Source organism: Equus quagga, chromosome 9 (genome assembly GCF_021613505.1).
Source record: "Equus quagga isolate Etosha38 chromosome 9, UCLA_HA_Equagga_1.0, whole genome shotgun sequence".
In the NCBI taxonomy this organism is placed as follows: Eukaryota; Metazoa; Chordata; class Mammalia; order Perissodactyla; family Equidae; genus Equus; species Equus quagga.
In genome coordinates this window covers 110,072,987-110,095,769 of record NC_060275.1, presented here as the reverse complement: position 1 = coordinate 110,095,769, position 22,783 = coordinate 110,072,987, and positions in this window count along the sequence as shown.

The window sequence follows — 22,783 nt, the reverse complement described above, 5'->3', positions numbered from 1 at the left end:
ATATTCTAACTTCTCTGACGGCTGGATGTGTCTTACAGTCTGTTTCTTCCAGTTGCTGTTGGCCGTGCAACCATTAGTTTTGTCTGTGAATTCCTGAACTTGGTCAGAGTGGTTCAGTTGTCAACTTGATTAAGTAGTGCTCATTTTTGCTAATACCCACATGAACTTTACATCCATTTAAAATGTATCCTAAAAGATTTCGTTGTGATTCAACATTGAGTTACAAGTTTACTGTTTACACAGCTCCAGTCAGTGTGCACACAAGTTTACTATTTAAACAGAAAGGCATAGAAACAGAATAGTGGGGCGTACATTCAGTGGTAGTGAAACTGATTGCTAGAGGAACGACTGCAATTCTATATTTTCTTCTTTTATTATTTTATTTTTTCCAGTTTCATTGAGATATAACTGACATATAACATTGTGTAAGTTTAAAGTGTACAACATAGCAATTTGATATTCATATGTATATATCGTGAAATGATTACCACAATAAGTTTAGTTAACATCCATCAACTCACATAGTTACCAATTTTTTTCCTGTGGTGAGGACTTTCAAGATCTACTCTTTCAGCAACTTTTAAACATACGAAACAGTATTGTTAGCTATAGTCATCATATGTACGTGAGATCCTCAGAACTTCTTTATCTTCTGGAACATTATACCTTCTGGCCACCTTCACCCATTTCACCCACCCTCCCATGCCCCACCTCTGACAACCACAAATTTGATCTCTGTTTCTATAAGTTTTTTTCATATTCCACATAAAAATGAGATCATACAGTATTTGTCTTTCTCTGTCTGACTTATTTCACTTAGCAAAATGCCCTCAAGATCCATCCACATTGTTGCAAATGTCAGGATTTTCTTATTTTTTATGGCTGAATGATATTCTGTTGTATATACATACCACATTTTCTTTATTCATTCATCCGTCATTGAACATTGAGGTTGTTTCCATGTCTTGGCTATTGTAAATAATGCCACAATGAACATGGGGATGCAAATATGTCTTTGGAATAGTAATTTTGTTTCCTTCAGATATATACCCAGACATATTTTCTTTCAAGTAAAAAAATAATAATAACAATAAGCAAGAGTTTTATGGAACCTAAAAGAGGATAGAATCCACAGGAATATAAAGCTTTGCTAAAATGTTGTTACTGAGATATGTATAAAAGGACTACCCAGTACACACCAAGCATGCAACTGAAGACAGGATAAATTGCCACATTCCTAGAAACGATAAAAAGGGATTTCAAAGTAATGAAAGGCTGATGTGACCAGTTAATTAATCAAGTGTAAAAAAATTCCTCCAAAAAGCAAATAATAAAAAGTCTCAATGAGAAGACATGATTGTGTCATAGCTTAATCAAAAGTGCTTTTTTCTGTCTTAGTGGAAGTAAAATAAACTCTTCCTTATAATTGATGTCAGCTTAGATTGAATGAAATACAGTAACTGCCAGAAGAAGCAGCCAAGGGAATATTTTAAAACAAATATCCCTACATATAAAGTAAAGGAAGATGGATGTTAGCTCAGGGCCAGTCTTCCTCAGCAAAAAGAGGAGGATTGGCAGCAGATGTTAGCTCAGGGCTAATCTTCCTCAAAAAAAAAAAAACAACAAAACACTAATATTCCTTTTTCTATTACTCTTGGAAGCTGAGGAGTGTTCTGGGACAGTATTCAGCACTCTGGATCTGCCACAATTCTTCAAAATTCAGCATATTGAATTCTCAACAAATGCTCCCTCTCCCTGCTTCTCCATCTCAGCCATCTCTCATTTTTTGCTGGCCCTTGGTGAAACATCTACTGCGACTGTCTGTTATATGCATTCAATATCTGCTCACCCCCATTTTCCCACCTGTTTTCTAGCTCACAGGCTGTAGTCACTTGTGCTCAAAACTACCAGTTATTAACCTGCAAATGTAACCTGCCATCTCTGTTCAAGGCTCATAATTCTCCAAATAAAATAGAATGGTGCCCCAAATAAAAATGAAGCAAATATTTTTAAGGGATTGAATGTTACTTTTCACATCAAAAAAAAGAAGATTAATTTTCACCAGATGGTTTCCATTTTGGAAATTCACCACATTTTAGAGAATTTTATATTTCCTCTTTCATTTTCCCTATTCCTAGAATCCATGATTAATCAAATTATAGTTACTTGGAGCCTAGGGATTTTCATCTTTCTTGTAGTTTCATGTCGTCAACAAAAAGTTGCAATTCACGGGTACTGATTGCCAAGAATTATGCCTATTTCCTGAAAGAAGCAGTGTTCCCATTTCTAATTTTTCCTTACCTCATTTTCAGGCTTCTCTTACAAAATACACACAGATGTTAAAATTACTGGGCTGGGAGAAGTGAGAGGCAGAAATCCTACATGCGCTATGTGCACCCTGCCTGGGGATCGAGGGAGAGAATGTGCTTAGCAGTTAAATGCTTGACTGTCAAACAAGCTTTAGCGCTGTCATGGTCTCACACTGGAGATCAAATGTTTACCTTGATAACTAGACCCGCTGCCTCAACCTGAGTATTTTCTGCACCAAAACTTAGTCCCCAATCAATACACTCAACTTCATTGTCCCACATTTACTTCTGGCACAAAACACTGAAAAGGAAATCCAGAGAATCCCTCCAATAAACATCCCACGAACAGAAAAATAACAGAGGGAAGAAGACACAAGAACCCCCTTTCCTCATAATGATCTAAGTGCCAAAACACTGAAGGGATGACTTTTATGTTGAATGAAAGCAAGAGAATGTAGTCACCCAAATAATGAAACACAGATTGTTGACGCTGATTTTTATGCTAATGAAGCTAAATACGCAGATCAAGTAAATACTCTCTTTACTTTATCTTTCTCTCTGGTTGAATAGCCTGTGTTCTCTGCTGACACCTCTTACCCCTTGACTTGAAGTAAGTCTCTCAAAGAATGAGCACTTGAAAAATAAATCAAACTCCATAAAGCCTTAAAGAGAAAGAAGATGATTTTGTGGGAAAATGGGGAAAAGAACAAAATGTTAAAGAATTCTTTTTAAACATTTCTATTCTTTCCCCAAATTTTCTGCCTAAGCAGCACCATTTCCTCTGTTCTTGGTCACAAGCCATGGTTTTTCTAACCAGAAGCGACCTACCATCCCTCTCATTTTTGCAAGTTGCTAACACTACTGACTGTGGTCCTATGTAGATATGGGCAATGTTCCCAATCGCTTTTCTAGCTATGATATTTGTTCACATGCCATTTCTATACAAAGGAGTCACACTTCAAGTCAAAAAAGCTGTTATCCTAATCATATCTATGTAATAAGAAATAAAATGGTCGAGACCATTACCACTCAAATAATACAGTGTTATATAAAGACTATCCTGAGGTCAGAATATCCTTGTACATAAATACTCATCATCTAAGGCATTGTATCAAGAGTGTCTACATCCTCATAACATCCACTGGCAGTGTTGGCATTGGGTGGAACTGTCCAGTAGGTAAGTCTTGTCTGCAGCAGCACTACTTAAAGTGTGGTCCATAGACGGGCACCAGTCTGCTAACCATTATCCATCCTTTGATGAGATAAGTACAGAAATTGGAAGTGAGCATTTAGATATATGTATAGCAGCTTGACGGTGTCTGATATCCAAGTGTGTAATCAGTGAAGACCTCTCACTGAGCAGGATGTAAGCCAGTTCAATGCCGTCAAATACGAGTGATGAATCACATCTGGTGTGAACTGATATCAATATTGGTCTGCAAGAAATTGGGGAAAAATAACTGGTCTTCACCACAGATGGATTGAAACACTCGTGCAGAGCACTCCCCACCTCCTCTCCAGGGATCTTTCATTTTATGTGTTGTCCCAAGCTTCCTAGCCCCATAGAATCTCTGAATTCTCCTTGGAAAGTGTGCTCAGGAACTAACCTATGAATGTAAATCTACGTTATGAGTAGATGTTAGGAAGATGCAGACGGTCTTGATACAATGCCTTAATTGGTGCTTATTTTTGCACAAGCATTTTCTAATTCCAAATAGTCCTTATATGACGCTGTATGATTATGGACACACCTGTGAATGTGACTCTGCAGTCTCCACTCTCAACTTCACCTCGACCCTTCATAATTTAACTGTGCTTGTTTTAGTAAATCTCTGATAGGTATGCCATGTCTGGAGAAGTTTCTCCACCCCAGGCACACCCGGCAGGACCCCCAAACTGTAAATATACCACAGTTATAGTATCAGTGCTTTAAACTAAAGGGGTTAATTTGAGAGAATGAGTGAGACTAATTTCGGGAGGATGCCTGGCAGTCTGCTGCTCACATCAGACTCTGAACAAGGACACACTATGTACCAAAGCCAGATACTCTCACCACACACATTACATCCAGTTCACACTCACACACATCCACACACACATGCAAAGAGACACACACCAACTGCCAAGTTCATATTGAAGCAATTGTCTTTTGTTTGAAAATCAACAGATGGTGCAGCAACCAGCAGACTCAGCTTTAGCCTGGGTACTTAAGAACAATAGTACAGTTCACACTTCCATTTAGACATTGTCATTCTGGGTTAGAAACAGACATTTAAAAAATGACATTAATATGTTAATGTTAACATGTTATGTCAATATTTATGCTAGTATTTATGATAACTACATAATTTAAGTTATACAATTAACATATTAATATAAATAATAATATACATAATAAATAATATAAACAATAAAATAATAATAACATATAAAACACAAACATTAAAAAATAAACATAAAAAAAGACTTCATGGGAGGTGAAAGAAAGGTGGGCTCCTCCCAGCCCTATTACTTATTAGTGTATGATCTCAAGCAAACTGTTCAATTTCTCTGAGGCTATTTCTTCATCTTTTAAGTCAAGAAAATAATGCATGCTGGATGGAGTTATGGAGAAAATTAAATTATTATAAAGGACTTCAACTATCCAGCACATAACACATGTTCAATAAAAATATCTCCATTCTTTATTCAGTTTTCCTAGTAGGACCTTTTCAGCCAAGACTTCTTAAAAATCCTGCCCTATACCCACCTCTTTAGATGTGTCTATAAAATGCATAATTGTTAAATTCTTTATGTACAAACATCCACTATCTCCTCGGGCAGAATCAGACCACAGATAGGCAAAGGAGATGGAAAGAGTGAAGAAAAGACAGCCCATCTTAAAATTATGGTGGAGAATGGCTTCCTGCCCCTTTCTAGGTTCTGATAAACCATCCCAGGGTCCAACATCAGGGAACTGGAAGGAGTCTGTTCAGTTTGGGACACAACTTAGCTCCTCCTATTTCAGGATCCCAGAGGGAGCAGATATTTGAAAAGCTCTTCAGGCAGTACTTGTGTGTCACCACCCTTGAGAACCAATGAACTGAACAAAGAGATGAGTATATGCAGATCTATTGTACCTGATGGTGATGATGCTACAAGAGGCTACAAGCGGAGTCCAGAGGAGAGAGAGATGGGATTCCACTGAGAGCATCCACAAAAGCTTCACAGAGAAGATGACGTTTGAGCTGGATTTCTGGGTGTGACCAGCCCAACAAGATACACCCAAAGAAGAAGCTTAGACTGAATAAATTTGCCTTTAAAAAACCAGTCTAGCTGGAAATGAGACCTCAATGTTTAGAATAACATTATCAGTTTAGTCGTTTTTGCGTCGATGTAAGTTTCAAAGATATTAAGAAGACATTAGAAAAGTATTGGCCTCAGGCAAATGTAAACTCCTTTCCCAGACACCTGGCAAAAAGAAAAATCGTTTCCACTTATAGCTCTTCGTAGAATACTTTTGTTTGTGTTTTAATAGTTTCTTTGTTCACTATTACGAAAAATGAATATTCTTGAATGCAATTTTGGAAGATATTATGGTCTTGCAGAAAAACTATAAATTAACTTAAAAACTAAATTCAGAAATTCTTCATTGGAATGTAAATAGGTTTACAGAAGGGACTTCCAACTCATGTAAACAATTTGTTCCGTAATAAGTTTCATTCTCGAAGAGGAATGATTGCAATAGAGCATACACTTCCCAAAGTGCAATTCAGCCAAGGCAGTCCCTTCATGCTGGTTGTAATGCCTTTTAATAAGCAAAGAGGTATTATTGAAAGGACAAAATGGTAAGTGTTTTATTGGCTTTATATATACCAACAATGTTAGTGGTTTCCAAATTTCGGCTGAACAATATATAAACAAACACTTGATATGTCAATCACTCATCCAGATTGTATTTTCTGAATAGTAATATGTTTCTATGGAATCTACACAGTTTGGTTTTTTTTTATAATAAACTAGACAATTTGTCAGACTTTACAGCATTCCCCTACCTATTTAATTATTAATATTACCTGTCTTATGATTAAATAGTTAAGTCCTTGAGTATGCCACAGGTGCACATAGATGTGATGTTGGCATCACAGTCAAGAGGACAACATAAGAGAAGAAACAGAAGCAGGAGGAAATGGAAAACTTACAAAAAGATACACTTCAGAACTTTACCTCCTGTGAATGGCTATAATCAAAAAGACAGACACTAACAAGCATTGGAGAGGATGTGGAGAAATTGAAACCCTTCTGCATTGCTGGTGGGATTATAAAACGGTGAAGCTGCTTTGAAAACTGTTTGACAGTTCCTCACAACGTTAAATAGAGTGTTACCATATGGCTCAACAATTTCCCTCCTAAGAATGTGTTATGGGCTGAATTGTGTCCCCTCAAAGTCCGTATGTTTAAGTTCTAACTCTCAGGACCTCAGAAAGTACTCATATTTGGAGATGAGGTCTTTAAAGAGGTAATTTTAAAGTGAGGTCTTTGGGGCAGGCTCTAATCCAATATGATTGGGGTCCTTATAAGAACAGGAGATTAGGACACAGATAACCCACAGACTGAGGGGTGACCATGTGAGAACACAGTAAGAAGGTGGCCATCTGAAGCCAAGGAGAGAAGCCTCAGAGGAAACTGAACCTGCTGACACCTTGATTTTGACCTTCTAACCTTCAGACCTGTGAGAAAATAAATTTCTTGTGTTTGTCACCCAGTCTGTAGTATTTTGTTATGACAGCCCTAGAAAACTAATATAGTATATATCCAATAAAAATAAAAACATATGCCCACACATAAACGTGTCTAAATGTTCAAAGCAGCAGTATTCATAATAGCCAAAAGGTAGAAACAAGTCATATTCATCAACTGATGAATGAATGGATAAACAGAATGTGGTGTGTCCACCCAATGGAATATTATTCAGCTATAAACATGAATAAAGTACTGATACATGCTAAAACATGGATGGACCTTGAAAAAATTGTGTTAAAAATGAAAGAAACCAAACACTAAACAAAAAGTCACATAGTATAAGATCTTATTTACATGAAGTCTCCAGAATAGGCAATTCCAGAGAAACAGAAGGTAGATTAGTGATTGCTGGGGGCTGGGGAAGAGACACATGGAGAGCGACCGCCAGTGGGTGTGAGGTTTATTTTGGGGCTGATTAAAATGTTCTGAATTAGATAGTGGTGATAGCTGCACAACTTTTTGATTACTAAAAACCACTGAAACCCCATGTGACTTTAAAAGAGTAAACGTCTTGGTATATGAATGATATCTCAATATAGCTACGAAATAAAAAAGAGAAGAAAAGGAGGCCAGTCCTGGCTTCTTAATACTTTATCCAAGGATGATGATTGCTTCAAAAGAGCAAAAGGAAAGAAAAAAATAGTCCATTCCAACATTTGGAAGTGAAATGCAAAATTACAATAGACTAGTGAGATTATAGTTTTTTATTTCATAAATTTAAAATAATATTTTTTTTGAGGAAGATTAGCCCTGAGCTAACATGCACTGCCAATCCTCCTCTTTTTGCTGAAGAAGACTGGCCCTGAGCTAACATCCATGCCATCTTCCTCTACTTTATGTGTGGGACGCCTGCCACAGCATGGCTTGATAAGCTGTGCGTAGGTTCGCCCCTGGGATCCGAACCAGCAAAACCCAGGCTGCCAAAGCAGAGCACGTGAATGTAACCACTGCACCACTGGGCCGGCCCCAAAAATAATATTTTTAAAATTTTCTGTGTTTTGCTTTAACAAGATCACAAAAGTAAGTGTAAGTTACAAAAGCAAATGCTAAATGTACTAAAAGAAAAAAAAAGAACAGAAAAACTCTACCTCCTGTGATGTGAGATTCTAAGTAATAAAAGGAATTGAGGGAAAGGATATATGGGGCGAAAGAAAAAGCTGTGAAACCTAAAGGAATATCAGTCAATTATTATCGCAAGAGATGATGCTTGACTGGGCTTTCTCTTAACATTAAAACACAAATCAGGTGTTTGCCTTCTTCCAACTGGGGACTTCTGCAGTGTCAGTGACTTTGGAGTTATTTATGAGGGCTTGACATGGCTACTAGACATCATCACCTTGTCTTCAAGGTACCTAGACCAAATAAAGACCTGTGGACAGCGTGAGGGATAATTAGCACCAGTCTCACCACCATAAATCAATCCTGGGACCCCAGCTCCCTCCACACTCTCCCTTCTGCTCCAGTTGTCCTGGGTGAGAAGGCCATATTAGTCTCTTAGTGTGTCTTCTCCAAATTTGGCTGTTCTTAATTCCTTCCTTCAAGGCCAAGCACGTTACTTCCCTTGCCATTGAGACACCTCTTTTCTAAATGACGGCTGCCTCTTGAGGTCACTGTTGATGTTCCAGGATCACTGCTGCTGTCTTTGCCTCAGCCACCATCTGAGCAGGCATGTGGCACTTCCATGTCTGAATTGGGGTAGCACCATTCTCTTTTCAGTGCTGGGATCTAACTCTGGTCCAGATTATCAGCTATATTGATGTTTTCAGCGTCTGGTCCCCTCTGCCCCACCCACACCCTCCCTCTCTAGGATAATCCATATATGCCTGTCCATATCTCTCCCTACCTGGGTCTTACTTTAGATGAGACAATCCTCTCCTGCTTCTTTCTAGATTTCTACTCATTGATAAAGAGACCCCTGCCCACGTCCTTTAATGTCTCAAAAGCATTTCTTCATACATCAATGATTGATAGTACATTAAAAACAGTAAGAAATCTGAAAATGTTTCATAAATCCAAAAATGGTTACATTTTTCTAATCTTCCTATTAAAACAAACATTGCACTCTCCTTTTGCCAAAGACTAATGGAAATTAAATGTATACAGTAGGTATCAATGTAAGGTAAATATAGTATACACTAAGTTTTAAGAAACTCACAGGATACCTTTTATTTCCTCTTTGGTGTAGCATATGGTTAAATTGCAGCTGTCTTCTTTTTTGCGGCGTTATTGATTTCTATTATAAGATGCCAAGGGGTGTTTATGTGATAAGTTGCCCTATAAATGGCTTTGAACTCAGACAATGAAATGAGAAATGTTCGTCTATAACCATAGTCCAGATGCTTCCTTGAAGATGTTGGAAGATGTTGCATTTAATGCAGTCGAAAAACTTTGTTTCGGAAAAAACAACAAACTAGCTTCCCTTTAATTGACATACCTTGTTTTACGAAATCAGTGTCACACAAAATCTAAAACTGCATGAAAGAAAATGCAATTGCCGGGGGCGGGTGGGGAATCCTAAGAGAAAATCCCAATATTGAAACACTTAAATTCTGATTAATCCTTTTGTAACAAATTGTTGAGATTAAATTCAGTATTAGAACTATGTAATTTACAGCCACCAATAAAAATGCCATTCTTCATGCCCAGATACGTTGATGGCCAGATTTAAATTATTGTTCACTTAATTATTTGGCAGATCTGTTCTTGGAGTATTTCAGAATTAGATGGATTGCTTTACTGCAAGTGTGCTGAGAAGACTGAGAAACCCTAGATTCAGAGCATCCCACAACTTTAAGAACTCCTTCCTCCCACAGAAACAATGAGCTCACCATGAAGGAAAGAATACAGAAACTGGTTTGTCGTAAAAAGCCTGCTTTCATTTGCGAAAATATCCAAAAGCAGTGAACTATATAGTTATTTGGCTATTATTTCACTTGAAAATATGTGACAATCTAGTCTGGTTTCCTGTCGTCATGGTCCAACACACTGAAAGAAGACTATCGCGTGCTTTTGAGGTATAATAATGAAATATATTATCCAAATAAACATCAGAAACATACCAAGTCTTTATTTCTTTTCTAAAATCAAGAACCTTCCTACCATATACAACTAGGTTTTGAATTGGCAGAGAAAGCAAAACATTGCAGGTCTCTTCTTAATGGAACAAGGAAAGAGCAAAGGAAGACGTGACTTGATAAGGGATTAAGTAATACTAAAAGTAACCTCATAAAAGTAATACCAATTGTGAGGGATGGAATAATAATAAAAACTAGGGGCCGCCCCACGGCCGAGTGGTTAAGTTTGCATGTTCTGCTTCAGCAGCCCAGTTTCGTGGGTTTGGATCCCAGGTGCAGACCTAGCACTGCTCATCAAGCATGCTGAGGCGGTGTCCCACATAGCAGAGCCAGAAGGACCTGCAGCTAGAATATACAACTATGTACTGAGGGGCTTTGGGGAAAGGAGAAAAAAAAAAGGAGATGTTAGCTCAGGTGCCAATAAAATAGAAATAAATAGAAAAATAAAAACTAACAGATAGTACTTTATATACATTAACTAATACATTATTAATTTAATATATATAATATAGAGAGAAGAAAAACTTAAATGAACATTGAGTTAGCCAGTGGTCAACATGTGAGAGCATATTAAACCCACACACAGACACATCCACACAAAGATAAGCTAAATGGATTGTGACACCGAAATTTATTATAAATCTCTTAAGTCCAGATCAAGGTCCCTCAAAAGATTGATTGATAATGGAGACCAATGAGTGATGTGTGATAAAGAGGTAGGGAACGTTTGGTATGGCTGAAAGGCCTGGGCTTCAAAGGAGTAGCATACAAACAAGCCTTGAACTACAAACACAGTAGTTTTTAAAAACCTCAAAGTCTAATAAACAATTTTGTAGATAAAACAACAGACCAAAAAGGCAGAAGAAGGGCAAATTTTCTCTCTCTGCTTGAACTGAAACATCCATCTTCTCCTGCCCCTGGACATTGGCATTCCTGGCTCTCGGGTTTTCTGACCCAGTTGGAAACTTAACCCCATCAGTCTCTATGATTCTCAAGCCTTCAGAATTGAACTGAATTACACCACCAGTTTCCTGGTTGTCCAGCTTGTAGACTACAGATAGTGGCACTTCTCAGCCTCCATAGCCATTTCAGCCAATTCCTATAATTGGTTAATAAATAAATATATAGATTTGAGCTTCTTGCTCAGAGTGTCCCACAAGGCTGCAATCAAGATGTTAGCAGGGACTGGAGTCATCCTCAGGTTCAACCTGAGGAAGAACCTCTTCCAAGCTCATTCACATGGCTGTTGGCAGATCCTCACTAGCTATTAGCCAAAGACATCAGTTTCTTGCCATATGGGGCTCTCTGTAGGATTACTTGCAACATGGCAGCTTGCTTCTCCCAGATCTGGGAGAAAGAGAGGGAGAAAGGACACCCAAGAGAGAAGCCACATTTTGGGGAAGGTAATCTTGGAAATGATTTTCCATCACTTCTGCTGTAGTCTCTTCTTTAGAAAAACATCTAGAAGTGCAGACCACCCTCAAAGGGCGGAGAGTATATAAGGTCATGAATACCAGGAGTCCAGGATCACTGGGAGTTATCTTAGAAGCTACTCAGCAGCTCTCCTTCTGCTTCTCCTATCTTTGCTCTCTTCTCTCCACTTCTTTCTCTTCCTTGTCCATCAGGAATTCAGAAATCAGCCCACTGGCCCACACTTAAAGCCGAATGAGAGCGTATGGAAATTTGGCCAAAGTCTGTTCTCTTAGGGTCACTCTCTTCAAACCAGCTTGGCTTTTTATTCTAACATCTTTGTGGCAGGAAAGCAGATAGCAGAGCCTTCCTGAGCCTCTTCATCAACTACTTGTTAACATACATTTCTTCTCCCTGCCTACTCTAAAACTGCAGCCCTAATAAAAAAGAAAGAAGGTAGGGGAGAGAGAGAGAGAGAGGTCAACAGAGCTAGAAAGAGTTAATGAATTAAGCAACTCCTTTCAGCTGCTCAACCAAAGACTTTTTCACTGTTTTTACAGACCATTAAAAATAATTACCTGCTTTAATACATGTCTGAGAAAGAGAAGGGACATTTTTGTACTGTTTAATTTGTCTGCTTTAGTATCCAATTTCCTATTCAAGCCATCACTCCACAGCGGATCTCTGAGAATCTTCCATGTCACTAAAATTTTTATTAAATTAGTACATGTCCAATTTTTTTGACCAGCTGCCTCCTCTCAGCCTCTCAGGGTGTCAGGAGCACCTTCCTGCCCCAAGCGCTGATGGACTGGAATAGAGACATCAGCATGGCCAATAGCAATTTATATTATTGACACCGTAACAGTTCATTTGTCTTCGTGTTCTAGCAAGTACCACTCTGGACACCCCTTTCCCATCTGGTTGTGGCCTGTATTGGCATTTGGTAAGCCTACATTTTTTTTTAAATGATCTGTAATGAAGAGCTGACTGTTGAAGCTAAAACCCAGTAAATTTTTGAAAGTAAATCTGGTAATTAGCCTTTGGGAAGCCAATACAGCAGAGTGACACAGGTTAGCACATATTCAACAATTTTTTAAAAAAAGGCTGGTGATATATTTCTAAACTTGCTAGTAAACAATTGCTGTTTATGTTATAAAAACTTCTCTTGGTACATGTATGCACTGATAAATAAGTGATATGTTCATTCTAATTAATATAATATCCGATAAATTTGTGAAATAGGGAAGTTCATTAACTACTGAAGCATTTTAGATGATAAATGGCATGAAATGTCATGTACCTAAATCTAATTTGGAAAAAGTAAAAATTGTAATTAGAAATTATTCCCCCTTATAAATCCTGACCAAATATTTTCTAGCACTTACTTTGCCTCTTTAATCTTTTTGGCTCTTTACTAGTGAGGAGAAATGGAGGGAAATAAGGAAAGTCAAGAAAAATAATGTGGAGAAAAGAAGATGAAAGAGGAATAAAAGCATAGCATGTAAAGTAGCAATAGGAAGAATTCTGTAGAGTAATCAAACCTGTCTGGAAAAAAGACTATGGCCAGAACGCAAAGAGTTGCTTTTACTTCATTTCTTCCTCAATTTCTAATGCAGAATAATTGCACTTGTATGTTTATTAGGAATAACAGAGGCATAGTTACAACTGTCTTACTTTTTTCTTGTGGATATTACAGACTATGTAATAGATGACCTAGTCCTACTCGCATTGGTTGCTATGAAGCTCAGAAATAAATATTCAGCACATCTCTAAGAAACACACATATTTTATATGGTTTGCATTTTATTCTAATTTTTCCTCCTGGGGTTAGCTTATTTTTTCTACCTCTACTTTTATGGCAGGGAGGGTTGTCTTTTTTTTTGACCAGTTTTAGATTCACAGCAAAATTGAGAGGAAGGTACAAAGATTTCCCGTTTACCCCCGCCTCTACACATGCATAACCTCCCCTATTGTCAACATCCCCCACCAGAGTGGTACTTCTGTTAGAATTAATGAATCTACACTGACACATCGTAATCATCCAAAGTCCGTTGTTCACATTTAGAACTCACTCTTGGTGCTTTATATCTGTGGGTTTGGACTAATGTATAATGACATGCATCCATTATTATGGTACCATACAGAGTATTTTCACTGCCCTAAAAGTCCTCTATGCTCCACCTGTTCCTCCTTTCTTTCTCCTCAACCCCTGGTGGCCACTGATACTTCTACTATCTCCATAGTTTTGTCTTTTCCAGGATGTTATACAGTATGCAGCCTTTTCAGATTGGCTTCTTTCAGTTAGTAATAGGCATTTAAGCTTCCCCCACATCTATTCATGGCTTGATAATTCATTTTTTTTTGTACTGAATAATATTCCATTGTCTGAATGCACCACAGTTTATTTATCCACTCGCCTGCTGAAGCGCATCTTTGTTGCTTCCAAGGTTTGACAATTATGAATAAAGCTGCTATAAACACCTGTGTGCAGGATTTTGTGCAGACATAATTTTTCAACTTTGGGGAAATATCAAGGAGCATGAATGCTGTGTTGTATGGTAAGAGTACGTTTAGTTTTATAAGAAACTGCAAAACTGCTTTCTAAAAGTGGCTATACCATTTTCCATTCTTACCAACAATGAATGAGAGTTTCACTTGCTCCACATCCTTGCTAGCATTTAGCGTTGTTGGTGTTCCGGATTTGGGCCATTCTAATAGATGTCTAGTAGTATCTCATTGTTATTTTAATTTGCATTTTCCTGACATGTGATGTGGAGCATCTTTTCATATGCTTATTTACCCTGTCGTCTTTAATGAAGTGTCTGTTAAGGTCTTTGGCCCATTTTTTAATTGAGTTTTTTGTTTTTTTATTGTTGAATTTTAAGAGTTCCTTGCACATTTTGAATAACAGTCCTCTATCAGATGTGTCTTTTGCAAATATTTTCTCTCTCTCTGTGGCTTGTCTTCTCGTTCTTTTGACATTGTCCTTTGCAGAGCAGAAGTTTTTCATTTTAATGAAGCCCAGCTTGTCCATTATTTATTTCATTTGGTGAAATGAAAGGCCTTTAGTGTTATATCTAAAAAGTCATTACCGTACCCAAGGTCTAGATTTTCTCTTGTGTTATCTTCTAGGAGTTTTATAATTTTCCACTTTATATTTAGGTCTGCAATCCATTTTGAGTTCATTTGTGTGAAGGGTGTAAGGTCTGTGTCTGTGTCTAAATTCATCATTTTGCATGTGGATATCCAATTGTTCTAGTATAATTTGTTGAAAAGACTATTTTTGTTTTTGCTCCATTGTATTGCCTTTGCTCCTTTGTCAAAGATCCGTTGACTATACTTATGTGGGTCTATTTCTGGGTTCTCTCTTCTGTTCCATTGATCGATTTGCCCATTCTTTCACCAATACCACACTGTCTTGATTACAGTAGTTTTATAGTAAGCCTTGCTGTCAGGTAACATCAGTCCTCCATCTTTGCTCTTCATCAATATGCTGTTCACTACTCTGTATCTTTTGCCTCTCTGTATAAATTTTAGAATCACTCTGTTGATTTTGATTGGGATTGCATTAAATCTCTATTTTTATTTTTAAAAGTGATTTTATCATATGTATCAGTTAGCTGTTGCTGCATAATAAACCATCCCCAAACTCAGAGTTTTAAAACAATAAGCATTTAATATTTCTCAATAGTCCATAGGTCATCTACTACTTCTTCTGGTCTAGGCCAAAATTGGTTGATCTCAACCCAAATTCAAAGAAGAAACAGCTCTTCTTACTGAGAGGAGCTACAAAATCATGTTGCAAATGGTATAGATGCAAGGAGGAGTAAAGAATTTAAAGAATTGGGGAGATAAAGTATGTGTGTGTGTGTGTGTGTGTATACATACAAGACAATATATTTTAAAGCCATCTCAAATAAATGTTTAACAAAGTGGGAAAAATAAATTAAATTAATATAGGTGAGTATCTAATCCCTTTTCTGTGAGTGGCTCTTCTTGTCATTCAGAGCTCTGAAAATCCTTCCTTGCCTCTGGCACTAAGTTACAACCGATTCAAATACCCTCTACTATATTATCATAAAGTACTTATGATTATACGAAATTACCTTGTTTTCACATCAGTTTTGTTTTCCTACTCGACTATAAGCTTCGCAAGAACAAGGACCTTCTCTGCTTGACCACTGCTACATCCACACGGAGTGAAACAGTGCCTGTTATAGAACAGAAGTGCAGGGGAAGAAATCCATATCATTTTAGCTGTCTGTAGGTTTGTCTCATTCTCCTTACCTGATGCCCAGCAACAAACTGGCTCACTTAGATCAAGACATTTTGAGGAGAGAGAGCAGGGCTTTCAGATGATGTCAACACTGTCCCCAGGGCTCTCAGTATGCAGACCTTGGCCATCAGCATACATACTCCCCAGAACTGTTCTGAGGTCTAGAGGTTTGTTGTTCTATTTCTAGTTTCTTAGAGAAACTTGAAGTTCCCTACCCCCTTGTTATGGACTGAATTGTGTCCCCTCCAAACTTCCTAACCCCCCATACCTCAAAATGTGGCTGTATTTGGAGACAGCGTCTCTAAAGAGGTCATTAAGTTAAAACGAGGTCATTAGAGTGAGTCTTACTCCTGTGACTGGTATCATTATAAGAAGAGGAGATTAGGACAGATATATGCATAGTGGAGAAGACCCTGTGAGGACACCAGAGGGAGACAGCCATCTGTAAGCCAATGAGAGGCCTCAAAAGAAACCAACCATGCTGACACTTCCGTCTCAGAATTCTATCCTCCAGAATTGTGAGAAAATAAATTTTTATTGTTTAGGCCACCTGGTTAAGCCACACAGTCTGTGATACTTGGTTGTTACAGCAGCCCCAGCAAACTCATACACCTCTTTCAGACCAATGCACAAATATGGAGCTCAGATTGGAAGAGATGTTCTTCCTCAAGGGTGCTTTTTGTTGAATGCTCAGGCTGCTGGCCCAGACATGTCCCTGGGAAACAACTATGAGAGATCTTATACTTTCTTCTCTTCTTGTAAGTGACATAAATAATAAACTTTACTGTCACCAGCTTCAAGTGTTTTGGGGACATGGATAATCTTGGATCTTGTACAACAAGATAGATGCTCAATAGATCTTAATCGGATGGATAAAAAGATACATTATAAAGGTAGAGCTTAAAACCGGAAATTGGATGAAGCCATCCTGATACATCAAAGTTTATCAAGACAATGGATAAGAAACTTCTTAGCACTACCAAAAGCAATGTTTTAGTTACTTACTTGAATCCTGATTTGCTCTATCCTGCAAAAAGACATTTTTGATTTATGTATTTAATGAAACCTGCACTGAAGCAGAAGAGTAATATCTCTGCATGAATTTAAAAATCTGTTTCATAGGATAAAATTGAAGAAGCTTGAACTCTACGTTTATTAGAAAATGATAGATAATCCTAATAGATAATATAATGCTACTATAATAAATTAGAGTTCTTCGGGAAAGTGCAAATCAGATAAAATGTTTCCCATAGGATTAGTCAGTGAACTAAGGGGAAGTATTGAATCAAAAATACACAATGAAGTAAAGGCATAAAATATGGAGGAATATGCATTCTCCATGCTTAATTTTCAGTGAGAATATATATTATAAAGTAAAATGATGAACTATTATTAGTTATGAGATCAAATAGAAGTAATAATGAGGCATTATAGAAAACTAAAAAAAATATACTAGAGAGAACAAGGTGCTATCATAGGTATTCCCCGAGAATATATTCAGAAAAGGAGATTTGCGTGAAGGAATTTTATTAAGGAACACTCTTGAGGGCAACATTTGTGAGGATGTAAAGGAAACAAGGATAGGCAGTGAGAGAAATTGAACTGAGATTAAGTCACAACAAAGGCCTCAAGTGATCCCATGGAGAGCTATGGAACTACAATGATCCTTTAGAGTTGTTTCTTATTGACGAAAAGAGTCAGAATTTTGATCCTCTCATAGACCAGTCATTGGACATAGGCTTCTCTTGGAGGGGGCGTAACCTTAGAAGAGGTAGCCTTTTTGGCTGAGGCAAGTCCTCAAGAGAGACTCAGATTTGAACCTGTGTCACTCTCAGCAGCTGGAGAAATGAGTGCCTTGTCTCTAAGGGGGCCATTTGGGCAGCACAGCACATCACCTGCTACAGTCTACCCCTGCAATAGTCCGCTATTAATTGATATTTGCTTCAAAAATATGTTGACGTTATCAGGGATTATCTCCTTCAAGATTAAAATTTGTCTCTCTTCCTGGGGAAAATTATGAAAGAAAGAATAGTGGGGTAAGCTACAGCCTCTGCTGCTGCTAGTCACAGGGCCGCAACTAATGCTCATCATCTTCTTCTGTTATCCATTCTAGACTTGCCCTCATTCTTCACTAGCAATTTTCCTGGCCTACACAGCTTATCTGGTGACTAGACCCATACCCTCATTCCTGAGAGGTTTGGAGCTACTGGTCACCAAGCCCTTATCAGGTCAAGAGGGTTTCTCCATTGGAAAGGAGATTCCTAAGGGAAAGTTCAGTGAGCAATATGAGTGCCAAATACATTCTTTCTGCCCTTATTATGTAATAACAACCCTACATACTTTTGATATTCAGAGTCACTAACTCCTAGAGGATGATCATTCTTTTCCTTGCCAGCTGGTCTCTTGGCACAAGAATCTCAAAGGGATGGGTGGGAGTCATTTCTTAACATTTATCGGTACTTTGTTTTGTCAACTAGTAGAAGATTTCCCCACAGGATAAACTTTTTATCCTGCAAAGCCTAGAGATATGTGGCTGGGACATACAAATTCCCCAAGCAGTTCCCTTATCACTGGGAACAGTGATAAGCAGGGCTAATCCTATCTCCACCTTTGGTTCTCAGACTATGTATTCTGCCAACTGGGGACACAATACCATACAATTGTCACTGATTTAGGATATGTACTATATTCTGGAGGGAGGATGGCACCCCATTATCACAGGATATCTGCATCTTCAAAAATCTGTTCCAGATCCCAGCTTCTGAATAGTGTGATAGACCTGCATGACTTAGTATGTCTGCTAGAACACAACTCCTTATGGGCACCTCTGGACACATGTTCAATTGATGTCACCTGGTCAGTTGTTTCATTTCTACCAGGATCCAGGAGCAAACCAGAAGCTTTGAAAAATGTAAGATCCTGTCCTCAGAAACCTATGGGTCCACATGGTAATTCTCCTAGCAGAGATTACTTGACATAAACTCCACATGATATTTTTTCCATCACAGATGCATCTAATACCACAAGGTCTGCCAGATTGTATGGTTCAAGTGGAGGGTCTGCTGATACTGCAAGCTGGACTGACAGCAGAGTTCCTTTTCCATTCTGCCCCCACTTAGAGATGGTAACCTCACATGTCACTGGGCAAATGGCTCAGAGCATATTTCTAAGTTGTAGATTATGCTGTCTCCAAATCCCAAACCCCTAGTAGTCATTGCGGTTTTTGGTCTTAGAATTGGAAGTGTGAAATGCAACAATTTGTCTTTTACTCCATCGTGGCCGTTTCAGCATACCCCAGATACCCGAACCTCTTAAAAACGTCAGTGATGAGGTGTCTTCCTTAATTGTCATATGGTTGATCTCCTCACTTCTGGAATGAATGTGTCTCACCAAGCCTTCCAAAACATTTGTCATTTCTCTTGCCCTTAGAGCTGCTTTGTTCTGATAATCATCCTTATTGCTCCTTCTTGGTCAGGGACCCTTGACATCCACATCAACTCTGCCCTTTTGGTTATTATTGTGCCTACCTTGTTTTTGGTGGTAAATTCTTCCATTTGTCTTCTCTTATTTCCTGTCATCACATCATCCCCATTGTGTTTAGAAAGCTCAGTTCTGTAAGAACATCTCTACCATCATCTCCAATATTCTGAGTGTTACAGGCTCTTAACATCAGCCCTGATATCAGTTCCCCCACATTGAACCCAGCGTATATGGGGTTAAAACTAAAACCCACCACCCCCTTTCCTGTTTCTCTAGCTGCACTCATATATAAATACCTGTTTATTTAAACTTTGACTCCTTGAGCTTTACAACTAAATGGGAGTTACAAATTGTTAAAAGCCCAGGTGGCCTGGAGTTGGAGGCACACTAAAGTTTAGCTAATCATGTGTCCTTGAAGTTTGCCAGGCAAGCTGCTGTCTCAAGAATAGCAGGGAGCGGAGGCTTCCTAGACCTCAACTCCTGGACTCCCTCCCAGCGCTCGAACCCACCTAAACAGGAAGAAAGGACAACGGCGAAGGGCGAAGGACGCCCATAGAAAAGCATCGACCTGCACAGCTACATGTGTGTAGCTCCCCTCCCCTCCCCAAAACCCCAAATAAAAATCCCTACCCATTCCTCATCAGGGAGCTAGCAATTTTTGAGGCATGAGCCCTTGCTTTGCTCCCTGTGCCTGGTATAGTAAAAACCTTTCCTCTTCCACTCAAGACTCTGTTCTCGTTATTTGGATTGGCATCGGGTTCAGGGACCGAACTTTCGGTTACATGGGTACAGTGACTATGGGGCTTCTCCACAATGTTGGTGTCTCTCTCACCAGCACCATACCTCATAGCTTTGAGAAATTGAAGTGTTTTCCATACCACCCCATAGTGTAGATAGCCAGAGGGTTTTCCAGTTTTTCATAGTATATCCACCCTATAAGGCCCACTTACCTAAAATTTTTTCCGTTTCCACCATTGGCACAGAAATCTGGCACTCCTAGTTAGGATGAGCCATAGCTTTCTCCAAGCTTTCAACAGCCAACCTAGAAAGCGTGTCAGCACCATCTCCTGGTATCCATGCCAGCTATTTAAGTCCTATATCATAGGAATGTCCTCTCTTATCGATAAATCTTCCCTTATCCAACTTTATGTTCTGTTCCTCCCTCCACCTTGAGCCAGCCCTTCAGCATCCAGCCTGTAGACATTCTCCTGGCTGTTGTACGTTGGCTAGTCCTACAGCTCTATTCAGGGTACAGTCTGTTTCCTCCTTTAGTAGGTCCAGCATGTGTCTTGCTGATTTATACTGTGACTTAACCCTAGTTATTTGTCTGGTGGCTAGAAGGGAAGCGGAGGTAGATTCCTGACAGAGGGTGGGAAGAACACATGTTCTCTTGTGAGGCATAGGCCGTTGCATCATCTTCAGTCACTATAGGAGTGCTATCCTTTATCAGGGAGGAATGGATCATTTATGCAGGTCTAGAACAGTCAGGAAAACCTAGGGATTCAAGATTGATTATCTAGTGTGTTGACACAGATGTCTCCCATCTCAAGTCTCAGGATCCCATACCTACCCAGTCTGCTATCCTTGACATAGCAGACTTTCTATGGTTGAGAATTTAACCTTCTCTAGAGCCATGATACCCTTATAATTATGTTCTGGGACTGATCCTCAGCTTTTTCTGACCTTGGATTCCAGAAGGTGAGACTTTTTATATTTCTAAGGAACCTATGCAAATTTCACACTCAAGCCCAAATGGGGAATCAATCACCCTAAGTGTTTAATTTTCTTTCTCTAATGCATCAATAGCACTCACCGTGAACCATTTTATTCCATAGTGCTATAATTACTAATTATCATAAATGTCTCAAATACCTGCTTCAAAAACCACTGAATTCCCTTCAACTGCATCCCATCCCAATTCAATACAGTTGGAAGCTTTACATTGCACTACCACTATGTAACAGTTACAGTGGAGACCTCAGCCCCTCTCATGGAAAGCTCTGGAGTTGAGATGGCCCTTAAGAGGTGTCCTAATTCAAAGAAAGAGGGCCAGACCTTTGAACCCCTTTTATCATGGAACCATTCCATGGGAACTTCCCTTTGGGAATCCTCATAACCTCCCTGAGGCCACTCCCTTTAGCTGCAGGCAATCCTGAGTAGGGACTGAGCACTGAACCATTGGCAAGCAACACTCTTAGCAAATGGGGGAATGAGTGCCTTGGAATCTAGATGACACACCTTAGCATCCACTATACAAGGTTATTAGTAAATATGCCTGGGACTGACATCCACAATGAAACTAAATAAATTTAGCACTGCAACAGAATGAGTAAATCTGTTTTCAATAGGAAAATTGTCATATAGGTAGGTTGGAACACTGGCAAAGTTAATACTAACCTGACAAAAATACATAATAGATTTCTATAAAGTCCTACAAGATGTTGAAATAGACTATATTAGACTTTAAAGAATATCCTGTTTGGAGAAATCTTATGTGGTGATAAAAAGAAATTCGCAATCCCCCAAAAGAAACGATGAGGTAAAGTAGTCTTTTTAAAAATCTTTATTCTATAATTAAACTCTATCCATTTATCTCAGTTCTTCCCTGAAATGGATTTTTCCAAAAAGGGTGGGTTAATCTTTTCTTTCTCTCTGCCCAAAGGGTCATTAATTTTTCTATGGTGGCAATCAAAGGAAAATATCACAAAAGAGAATTGCTCACTTTGGAATGTAAAGATATTGAAGACCCGTACCATGTGTAGAGTATAGAGCAGGTAATGACATTCATGCACACAATAGATGTGCACCAGATTGTGAGTTCTTGGAGAGCAGGAAGTAGGTCTTATTCATCTTTATATACAAATACCACAATGCCTTGCAAGGAAAAATGCTTGATAAATATTTTATGAGTGAGGGAGCCAATTAATTAAGGAATTAATGCATATAAATTCTGTGTGTACACTCAAAATTCATTTCAGGTGTCTAGTAAATGATTTGTCTAAGGTTGACTAAGACATGTTTTAAATAAATTTTGAACATAAAAAGTACCCTCATAGACTTTTATCATGCGAATTATATAGTTTACTAAAAGCAATTTAAAGTTCTTTTTCTAAAAATTGCTATATAGTAGCCTATGTTCTTCAATAAATACTATTCAAGTCAACATAGATTGATTGGGGATGAATTACAGGACAAGATGCTGCTAGGTTGCTGGGAAATAAGACAAATAATACGCAATTCCTTCCTCTAGGGAACTTATAGTTTTCTAGTGATGGTAGCATTCATGTGAAAGCTAATCATGATCAGGCAAGATAACATAAGAATTAAGTAGAAGTATGTGGTTGAGATTGATAATTCCTTACTCAACTACCATTTCTCCCTCCTTAAATAACAGAATCCAATTTTTAGCAGGATAAATGATCCCCTAGAATAACTGTTTCCCAGTCTCCTTT